Source organism: Morone saxatilis, unplaced genomic scaffold, assembly GCF_004916995.1.
Source record: "Morone saxatilis isolate NCDOM2014 unplaced genomic scaffold, NCSU_SB_2.0 Contig17, whole genome shotgun sequence".
Lineage (NCBI taxonomy): Eukaryota > Metazoa > Chordata > Actinopteri > Moronidae > Morone > Morone saxatilis.
Window position 1 is genome coordinate 4,138,693 of NW_023339729.1, and position 11,757 is coordinate 4,150,449.

At 40.1% G+C, this 11,757-nt stretch overlaps 1 protein-coding gene across 1 annotated transcript in view; it reads right to left on the reverse strand.

Moving 5' to 3' along the window:
- LOC118327455 (endonuclease V-like) overlaps positions 1 to 11,757 on the reverse strand; it is a 60,767-nt gene that overhangs the window by 32,774 nt on the left and 16,236 nt on the right. The gene's annotated exons all lie outside the window — the stretch shown is intronic.

The window sequence follows — 11,757 nt, forward strand, 5'->3', positions numbered from 1 at the left end:
TGGCCGTTCTCGGCTTCCGTAGATCCTTAATATAATTGATGTAATAATTGATACTTTACTGACACTTATTTCCTTTACATTCACATTGAGCAGCAGCAGCAGGGGACATTTAAATTGATGAATAAAAAGCACTAATTGCATAAACATTCACCCTAGGTTTCCTGAATGAGTTTCGACATGGTAGTCAATCACTGTACCCAAGTTGATTGCTGAATGGAGCATCTACATCCCTTTACATGGAAATACATTCTGTAGGATAAAACCTCTTATTGAACAATCCAAGGACCCTGGAAGTTTCATAATTTGAAGAATTTCAATTATTTTAACTAGAAAATCCAACTGAAGTTAAAGCAATAGTTCAACATTTTTAGAAATATGCTTATGTAACTGGGTCATATGTCCTGTAATCTCTTGTTAATATAACTACACAATATCTGTCAAAATATTGCTAGTACCTGACAACAAAGGCCTCCAAACCTAGTATGTGTTCACTGTGTATCTGAAAGTTCAAAGGCACTTTCTCCTTCATCTCCAATATAAATTCCTTTTGTTCTCTTCACCTCTCCCCTTTGTACAATTCTCTTATATTTACTCATCACTTCTTTCTCTTTTTTCAGTTATCATCATAATCCATCCTATTTTTTTTTTTTTTTTATTAATTTAATGTATTTTTTCTGAAGTGTTTTAATCCTGGTTCAACCACATAAAGCCACTTGTAACTGTAACTGTTTTGAAAAGTACTGTATCAATATAGTAAATTTTTATTATTATTATAATTATTATTATTATTACAACATTGTTTTAAACAGCTAAATGTTGCTAGCTTAAAGTTACTAGTTAACAGTTTATTGTCCATGTTAAATATTTTACTACACGTGCCTCATTTTACTATTCTCCTGTGGGAGGGGATCAGAAGCAGGAAGTTTTATTAACATGCTGATTTATCATCTGTTATTTTCATTATCAGAGATAAACTTAAAAGGGACCCCAGTGTCACAGCATCTTCATTACTAACCAACCAAATGCAGAAGCCCACCAGTTACACTTTAAAAGAGAAATTGGATTCTTGTTGTTGTTCTATTTCCCAAAATGTCAAACTGTTCCTTTAAAGCAAGAGGGAAGGTCAACTGAGGCAGCTGCTAGAAAGAAGCCCAAAACTTAAAACCCATATGTTTAGACTCGTCTTTTCACCAAATACTCTAACCTGGCAGGCTGACAAAAATCTGTCCAATAAACCAGCTACTTCTGAGCTCCTGCAAAATTTATTCACACGCCTGGTTGGCTTGTAATTAGGCAGTGTGAACCAAAACAAACCTTATAAAAAATGCAATAAAGAAAATTTCCTTCTGTGGTTTGGAACACCATAATTATCGCTTGGTGTGTACCTGACAAAGAGTAAACTGGGGTAAAAGAATGTGACACCTGTGGTACTGCAGAGCAAAGAAAACCTGCAGCTGAAGTGGGATCCGTTCAGAACTCTGGCCACAGTCCCTGGCAAGGTGGGAATGCACAGGTGAACAGATGTGCATTGCTGGCTCTCCGCAGGGGCTTTTGGTACATTCAGGCCACACACACACACATGCAGAGGGGCCTAAGTCCTGGCTTTGGTCCAATGGCCTGGAGCAGGTCTTTATCCTCCAGTCCCCCAAAGCCCCTTAAGCCCTGCAGCTATGCCGGTTTGCTCTAGCCCTTCTTTCTATATTCTTCCTTCCGATTCCAAATCATTTTTAGAATTCTCCCTCTCCCTGGAATCTACCTTCCCTCACTTTTTTTTTACACTAAATCCTTTTTATCACTGTAATCATTAAACTTTTTCTTCGTGACTGTTACGCTTACTTCTCTCTACTCCCAACTCACCCCTCTATCTCACCTCTCATCTACACCTCTCTCTCTCATATCCACCCCAGGGCTGCTCTTTCGTCTCATTCCAACCTTCCTCCAATCTCTCGGTGGATGTCCAGAGTCCAGTGGCTGCAGCACCAGAATGTCAGACAGACATATATTAACATTTAGACTGCCTTGGGGCCTGAAGGGGAGCTCCAGTTTAAATCAGTCACATCCTCAATGTAACGTTCAGAAAAGTTCCACAAGCCGACTGCTACAGCTGGCACCGGCGGAGCACCGGTGTCAATATTCACGGATGTTTTAGCCCGTCAGCTGTCCTGCGTGACTGTTCATGGCAGTGTAGGCTTCTATCTCTTTCTCTCTCTTTCTGTCACTTTTTGCACTAAGACTTGTCTGTACCCTTCACATTTCACTAAACACATTGTGTTGTGTTGCCATCGGTGTCAAGTCAATGTGATCTTCTAGTTGCTCCACAGAGAATCTGGTTTTAAAAGAACAAATGGGGAAATGCATGTGTGCTATCAGTGTGGCAATGGTTTTCAATATTTTTTAATCTGTTTATCATTTATTTGATCAATTGTCTATAAAATGTGAAAAAAAAAATGTGAGAAAACTGTGAAAAATACCCATCATAGTTTCCCAGATCCCGAGATGACGTCTTCAAAATAGCGCATTTTGTTTGACTGACCTTAAGAAAGACCCGATTTACACAGATATAAAAAAAGAGAAAAGCAGTAAATCCTCCCATTTTAGAGCTTAGTGCAGCAAACAGTCGGTCCACCACTTTGGTCCAGACTGAAATATTTCCATAAATATTGAAATTTGGTCCCTAGAAGACGAATCCTGATGAATTTGTTGATCTCCTGACCTTTCAGCTAGTGCTAGTTCTAGCTGGTCAAAATTTCAGTTTGTCCAATACTCTGGTTTATGACTGCAAAACTACTGCCATCAGCCACTCCAATTGTTAGGCTGCTAATGCGCTAACCTAAGATGGTGAAAATGACAAACCTTATACTAGCTTATCATTAGCATGTTATCATTGTCACTGTCAAACTAGTTAAAGTGAGCATTTAGCTAAAAGTCACTGTGTGACTGTATACTTTTATTCTTGTTGCTTGACAAATGACAAACAAATAATTGTGCATTGTGGCCTCATTTCAATCTCAGTTAATTTATCAACTTATTTAATTGATTTATTGATTTTTGGAGTTGCCCTAATCAGCATTCTTAAATAAATAATGTATCAAATGTGTAATGTTAAAGGTGTTTCTTGTAGTGACAACCATGCCTGACTTATCACCTGACTCGGCAGTTCCCCTGTATGGAGCGATCTTTTAGCTCATTGTTTTGGTTTTCCTGCCTCTCTCCAGCCTTGTTTCCAGTAGCAGACAGTTGTTTCCAGCAAAAAATGCTTTGACAAACTCACTGTGCACTACCTGCCCAGCACCAAATGGCAAGGCAAACAAATTTAGGGACTAGCTAGTGAACGTAGTGGAACAACTAAATCCAAACTATTTTCTCCTGTTGTGGGGACCAAAACAGAGCTAAAAGAGGAGTGAATATTGGACATGGGTTTCGTCATTATGCCCAGAAACAACACACCAAATTAATGCTGACATTGTTCAATTTTGGAAGGGTAAATAAGCAACTGTTTGCTAACACTAATTTTGTTAGGTGGTGTCAGTGTTGCGTTTTCAGATTGCTCTGCTTCCCCCCAAGCGGCAGAAAAATCAATGATAAAGCAGCATTTGTTGTCTGATGCCTGGTAGATGTAGTGGAGCCTGGTGGTTTTATGTACTGAAATGTATGTGAGTGTTATCTACAGATTTAAAACTGGCCTTGAACTGCTGTAGAATGTAAATGTGCTGCTCTCTTTGCTTAATGATAAATTCTTGATCTCAATAGTAATGATGAAGATAAATAATGATTAAGTTAATAAAACCAAACTGAAGCTTATGACTCCCATATTTATTCCAGTAACTGCCCGAAGAACAAAACTCAGCATATACATGAAAACCAATCGGTGGCATACTCCAGTGCACCTCATTATGGCGAACCCTATAGGTACTGTATATCTTATCATCTTACATAATCAAATAGAGACTTGATGTTGCACAACATCAACATAGTACCCAACATCATAGTGTATCTGTATATAACAAAAAAATCACAGACAATAAGAAATGTCTTGTCATGTCATTTAGCTTTCTTATTGCTACTGTCTATTTTTACGCCCCTGAAACCAACAGAAGTAAAGGGGTGTGAGCAAAAGCAAGCACTGGAAATTTCTATTTTCCATCTTACGTCTTTCCTCACACACTATTTTACAGTCAAACTTTGCATAACTGTGGAAGATGCAGCAAAGTGAGACATATTATTATTCATTGTTGGGATAGCACAGCAGAGACAGGGTGGAGCACAGTGATGGTGTGAAATCCCTGTAAGGATAATTCTTCGTAGTTAGCGAGTCTCAGTGGTCTCACAGAGCTGTCGGTTGCCTTGTTTGTGTGAATCGGCGTGTGCATGTGTGTGCTGGCGCGGGCGCACGGCATGAGCCTGTATCTGTGCGTGCTCACTGGTATGGGCTGTGTTTGTGTTACTGCAGAGGTGACAACAACCAAAAATACACAAGATCTGCAGGCCTGAATTATTCAGAGAGTGGAGAAGGAGCAGCGGGGGGTGGGGGTGGAGATATATGGATGGATGGATGAGAAAAAGCGGCGAGAAGAGAAACGCAGTACAGTGAGGACAAACAAAGTCGGGGAGAACAAGCAGGTGAGAGGAAGTTGAAAAAGCGGGAACTCATCAAAAGCGAGCCCCACACACACCAGACACACACAGGCTGGTTGTGGTGACATAAGAGAGAACACACACACACACCTACACACACACACACACACACACACACACACACACAGAAAAACATATACTTTGTTATGACCGGCTGGGGTGCAGAATGAAGTCTTGCATCTGCAGACTGCAGTGCTAAAAACAAACAAACAAACAAACAAACAAAAATAAAACCAAAAACCGCTGCTTCTTACACGCACAAATATATATTGTGGTCTTAAATATCTGCACACAAAACACACATCAGCAATATTCCTCTCGGAACAAACACACACAAACATACTGCAGGCCTCCCTAAATACCCACACACGATCCTCAATCTCTTTTATTCTACGCATGCAGGCTCCCCATCACCTATCACTCACATTGAAATTCCATCTGTTTCTGCAATCTGGGAGTGCAGCTGTGGAGCTTTTACATTTCCTGTCTTTCCTGCCTGGCACAGAGGGGGATGTATGGAAACCCAAAATGGAGACCAGAGCATGGAGCCACATTTATCGCTTCTTAGCTGGGACAGTGTACACATCCAATATCCAAAGAGCTTTACAGTACTGTGAAGGAAGCATGGGTGGCTCTGCGGAGAGATTTACTTAATGCTGCCTTGGATAAACGTCAGCTACACAGAAATACAAGTCAAACCACTCTGATACATCCAGGAAACAGTGTGCTACAAAGCTAGAGGAAACTCAAGCTACACAGTGAGTTTTTACAGTCTTATATGAAGTCACTTAACAGAAGTCAATGGGCACAGAGAGGCAGCAGTGTACAGGTGACTGCTGTAGAAGGGGAGAGAAAAATAATTAGTGACTTCCGCTCAGTGCAAAGCACTCAGACAGAAAGGAGAGGTCTGGAAATAGGCTGTTACTGAACGTCTCAGGCAGCTCCTCAGAGTCCCATTACTAGTGGATGTCTTCCCATCAGTGTGTGTGAAGGAGGAGGAAGAGGAGGGGACTGGCAAGTAATGGATTTCAGCCAGGAGATAATGACCGACGGACTAGATGAAGCACAGGACTACACACATGACACAACAATGTACACAAACATGTTGCCTTGTCATCTGTCCGCTGAAATGAAAGCCTCAAGTGAATTTTAACTATGTTTGAAGTCTGCCATTCAAACATAGTTATGCACAGAAACCTTCCACACCGAGTCTGATCTCTAAATTACCAGCAACCCAAGTGGTAATTACATGATAACGGCACGTCAAATGTCCTCTTTATTCTACAAGATTTTTATTCTGACATTTTTTTAGGCATATTTTTGCTTTTATTTTTGTTACACAGTAGAGAGGCACACAGGAAATGTAATGGTGGGGGGTAGGGTTCCACTGGCATGGCCCGTGGCCATTTTTTTCCAAGATTGTCTTTAATGAGTTGCCTTTAAGACATCATCATTAAGACACGAGACATGAGGGAGTGGAGTCAGACCACAAACAGGAAACAAAAAGGTCTCTTAGTGAGGTACACTGTTTACGCCTTGTTTTACTTTTGAGATAAGACCACTCACAAATTAAATATTTATCTACGACACGGTAACAGACAGCGGAACAGTGGCACAAGTTAGTGTGTAAAGCCAGCAAACTCACTGACGAGGCATGTCAGTTACACAGCAACATCTATCTAAAGTACTAACACTGGCTGCCATAACATAGTGGTCACATCAGATGAAGTACGTCTATTGCAGCAAAACCTTTTGAGTGTATTAAACTGAACAAGGATGTGTTACATTGTTTATAAATTCAATGTTTCATTTGTAAGAGGAAAATTGTGTTTTGACGATGATGTGTCCAGAGCAGAGGGGGTTTTATGAGCTGATGCTAGAGTTGTAGTTGTAGTTGTCTTTAAGGTTTAATTTCTGATGTGGAGAGCCCTGTTTGATACATTACTGAAACAGACTGGAAGGACACATTGGAAGTAATCAGACCAATCCAGATGATCCTGAACAGCAGCTGGCAGTATAACAGAGGCTGGATTAAAAATAACTTTTTTTTTCTTGCCATTGTCTTCTATAATGTAATACTTGTTTTCATTGTAATACTGAAAAAGGAGTAGGTATCTGAAGTTGTTTTTTTTTCGGGCTGTAATCTGCACGCCATTACAGCCATTCTCTTTCCTTATTTTTTTGTACCAGTTTGCTAACGAGCCAACAGACAGGCCTGCTAATTCCAAGTGAGCAGGGTTGACAGAGTAGCAGTGTTTGTCAGGGAACATTAGCTTAGAGAGAATTAGGTTTCAGTTCCACTGCTGTCCATTAGCGCTTTTAACTGACTGCCAAAGGAGAGGAAGAAGGAGCAGGAGAGAGAGAGAGAGTATGTGTGTGTACAGTCTTGTGGGAATGTGTACATGCTTTTATGTGTGTCTGTGGAGCGACTGTGTGTAGACATGTTTTGTGTATCTGTGTACAATAGGTCTGAGCAGAGAGGTCAGAAGAGTGAGCTTCTGACTGCAGGGCTGCATGTTTCAAAGTTGAACATGAAGGACGGAAAAGTGAAAGAGTTACGCTCTGTTGTTAAATTTCTTGGAAGTTTCCTGTAAAAAGTATGAAATCTGCTACTTAAAAGGGAAAATAAAGTCAGAGTTCTGTGACTGTTGTTGTTGTTTAGTTAGATTAGATTTCCAGAGGAACGTCTTTAAAAGAACTACAGTATATTTGATATATTATATTTCTGCACAACTCAATGTGTGACAGGTCTAGAGCAGCACAACTTGAATAAAAGTGAAAAAACTTCCCACTATATCTACTCATGAAGTCTACACGAGCTTCATCTAGTATATGAACAAGCATCACAACAGTTAAAGGACACACAGTTTGCCATGTAGGCAATAAGGTAAAATAATCTAATGGTTGGAAAAGGACAAAAAGTAAATAAGGCCAACAGTGGCAACATTAATCATAAATTATTTACTTTACTATAGCTGCATGAACTCCACACTGACCAAAGAACATTTTATTAAAGCAAAAGTGCATCATCTTCCAGATAATTTATCCAGCCTCTATGCGGACAGTATAGAAGGAACTGCTGTGATGCTTGTGAGTTTTTTCACTTTGATTGAGAAGAATTTCCTTAAAAAACGTGCTCCATTTCAACCCAAGTCAAAAGTAATTCATACTTCATTAATTATTGCAAACTTTTTTCTTCATATATGTTGAGTTGTTTTACCAATAATTGGTCCCAAATTATACAGTTCTTTCCAGGAAGCTTCCTGGGGAATAACCCTAATAAATAAAGGTAAGAAAAAAAAGTGTATAAACATTAATCCCAAAACAGATCTAAACACGGCTGACACCAATTATTATCCTTTACTATTTTGAGGCTTGTAAATGTGCAATTATAAGGTTATGTATTATAATACGACTTCAAGATTGACGTCAATTTGGCTAATCAGCATTAACACGTCAACACAAGAGTCAGCCCCACCTCAGGCGACGGCAGCATGCCATTTAAAACACTAGATAACTATGAGTTACTGCCATGTTTTGAGATGTTACTTTCTATGAGACAATGAAACAAAGCTCACAGTGTGCCTCTACAGGGACTGGAGGGCCCACTAATGCAACATCCCTCAGATGTGTCAGCTTCCTCTCTCTGACCTCTGCCTGTCACTCTCTCACTGTCACAGTGACCGCAGAGTAGAAAAGCAGAGGATGAGTGGAGGCAGGTGTTTGCTTGCCTTCTACTTCCCATCACATGTTTTCTTAGGCTTTATTAGGTGAAGCGGGGGATACAGAAGGAGTGTGAGAATTTAATGGTGTGAGGGAGCGCGACCGAGATGGGGCGTGAATTAGTTTGAGGTCGTGGTGTATAAGATTCTGCTGCAGTGCTTTCACACATGAGCCTTCACTGCAGAATCCAACCATGATGTCATCTTTCCCTTTCATCTGTCTCTCTCTGAATCCCTCAAGCTGTGGAAGGAGGAGTTTATTTCAGTCATGATGTAAAGTGAGAGGATCTTATTAGATGCAGAGAGGGCTGGAGAAGACGGGGAAAAAGAAACGGAAGAGTACTTAGTGTTTGGAATATGAACACCCAGCTGCTGTGACACTGCAAAGAAGCAGCAGATCATTTCGCCTCTGAAGTCATGAGAGAGTATTTAAACTTTAAGTAATCCAAAACATAATTTGTACCTTCTGCAAAATCCAATTTTCAACTGAAATGTAATTAATGACCTCGATGAATATTTAGATGTCCTTCTCCGGAAGAAGTGACAATTAGTCAACTGATTGATTAGCTGATCGATTAAACAATGTTGATGAGGGATTAACAAGTTTATCACTTTTTCTTCAGTTTCCCAAACATGAGGATTTGTAGCTTTCTTCCATTTGATTTTATATTTTATTATATGAATAGAACAAAAAACTATCATATCACTTTATTAGCGACGTTCGGTCTTCCCACCCTCATTAGGTGAAATTCATATAGACAAACAACACTGCTACCATATATACAAACATTATATGAATGACCATATGAAAGTCTGAGGATGAAATATCATTAATAAAATGAGTGGTTTTTTTTCCATCGTCAGACTTTTTTATTGAACACACCTATTAATTAAACTTAGTATTACACTTACAGACAGGTCACAAGTTAAAGGAAAAAGTTGAATTAATAAATGGAGAAATGTGGCAAATGCAGATGCTTTCAAACAGGACATGATGTCATTGAATGGTTTGATGAGAATGAGAATGATGTGAATCAATCGAACCCCCATTGGGGAAAGGAGAAGGTTCTAGAGACTAGGAGGTTTGTGTTGGTTTTTCCTTTAAATTGTCACCCATCTGTACATAGTGTGTACAAGTGTACCAGCCCGGGCAACAATATCAGCTGCAGCAGTGGCTCACAGAGACAATTAGAATACTTGGAAAGGAAAACAAAGCAATTTTTAATCATTAGACCATCCCTGTTGTGTCTTTCAAACTCCACGTCCAAAGTTTATGCAGGCCTTGTGTTAGAAATTTGTATTCTCCAAGCACAACCTTAGATGTTGACATCATTTGGGTTATTTTCTAAGGCTCTATTACTCCCAAAAATCAACCGTCCTCTGTGTGTGTGTGTGTGTGTGTCCAATGTCTGTCAGACAGACCCTAGTCCGACTGTCCAAAATGTACAAAAGTGTCTGCACATACGCAGATAAATCCATTTCACATATTTCTATGTTTATGCTTCGATGTTTAGTGTTTCCATGTGCGTGTGTGATTTCTATTGCTGTCTGTAGGTCTGTATATGTGTGTGTCTGCCCTCATAATGAGTGCCTGGACAGAGCGGCAGAATACTGCAGCTCGCCTTCTTGCATCTCCAAACTTCAAAAAGATGACTGTTATGTAATTCAGGCAGTCTTCCTGTCAGATTGACAGCTTTTTGATTTTTTCTCTCCACAAGTTGTGACTGAGGTTTTACAGGCCTGAGGGACACGAATCTTGCTCTGGCCGCGAAAGTGCGACGTAAACACAGAGTTCAACTCCGAACATGGCACTCACCAGAACTGGATCTGTGAGGGTTTTTTTCTGTGATGTCAGCAATAGAGAGAATATAAAATATCTGAGGGAGAGAGACTGAGAGAGAACACACAAAAAAGGGACTGTGGAAGTCAGAGAGAGAGAGGGAAACAGTTGGATAGAGAGGAAGATGAAGACAGAGGTGCCAGTGATTGGACAGAGGAAGGTGAGAGTGTCCCTGGTTCTCTCTGATGTCCACGTTCAGTCCCTGACGGAGCCGCCCCCTCCTCCCTCTCTCTTTCCACCCACAAGCTAAACACATCACATTCACACTTTGATGAAATAAACACACACACAGGAGGGGGATGAGTTAGCCGCTGCTACTGCAGCTCCCCTGGAGAAAAACTGATTTTGAGTTGTGTGTGTGAGTGTGCATGTGTGTGAATGTATGTTTTCTGTGCAGTGGAAAGCTGAACAGCAGAAGCACAGCACAACCTAGTGGCAGCAAGAAAAAGAGCCTGGGGGATTAAAATGACTGGTAATGATGATGTTTCTGAGACTGAGGATCTCTGAAGATAGATTTTAAAGAATTCAAATTCAAAATACTGCCAAAACTATAACTCATTTGACACTAGTGGCCAAAAAATGGCATTAACAGTTACACATTTACCTTATATTTGTATTCTTATCCTAAACCTCACTGTTTTCTGTCCATCATAAGTCTGACAATCTTATAGTCATGCTATGCTAAAGCGGTGAAGTACTCTTCGCTCATTTCAACTTGTTGAATAACACATGAGTTTATGTGTGCATTTGTGTAATCTGGTCATCAGCATTACTGGCGTTACCAAATTGCTTTATGAGGCTACCTGATTTGCTTCATTTGTTTCATTCACTGAAATATCAACCAAAAGCAAGCAGAGAAACTAAACAGTGCGGTGGTCGAAGTTTGGTGGTCAAAAATCAGCAGACAGTAACATAACAAAAAAACCCAACAAAATAAGCTGCCAACACTGCATCATCACTGAGCCGTACCTTGCCAGAAAGAATGGTTTGACATGAAGTTATTTACCAAAAAATGTCTTGCTAGTTGCTAAAGTGAAGTGGTCCATGCTTTAATTCCATTCCATTACAGTGTAGGTTGATGTTACACTGTCGGGTGCAACAGAGGATGTTCACCTGGACAGTGAGTTGCATAAAGACCCTGAGGCAGCTGTTGGTGTGAGAGAACTACAGAACTGTTGGAGCTGTCACACCAAAAGACTCTCAGTAACCAGGCAAACCATAACGGGTATCTTACTGATATGGTGAACAGAATAGTTTCAATTTTAGTTTAGTATACTTAGTAACATAGGCAATTCTGCCAACTCCATAAGGCATTAGAATTCTTAAATCAAAACACTCAGTACATACAGAAGAAAGGCAGACTGTGTGCATAACTTGTCAAACTACTTCTTGACAGCAGTTTCATGACTTTACCCAAGATAGGGTTTCATCATTTCGCAGAGAAATCCATCTGTTTTTATGCCCTGTTTTATTGAGTCTCAGGATTTAGTGGCAAGTTGCAGATTGCAACCATTTGAATAAAGCTCTTCAAAGCATGTAGGAGCCAGTGTTTGGTTTGTC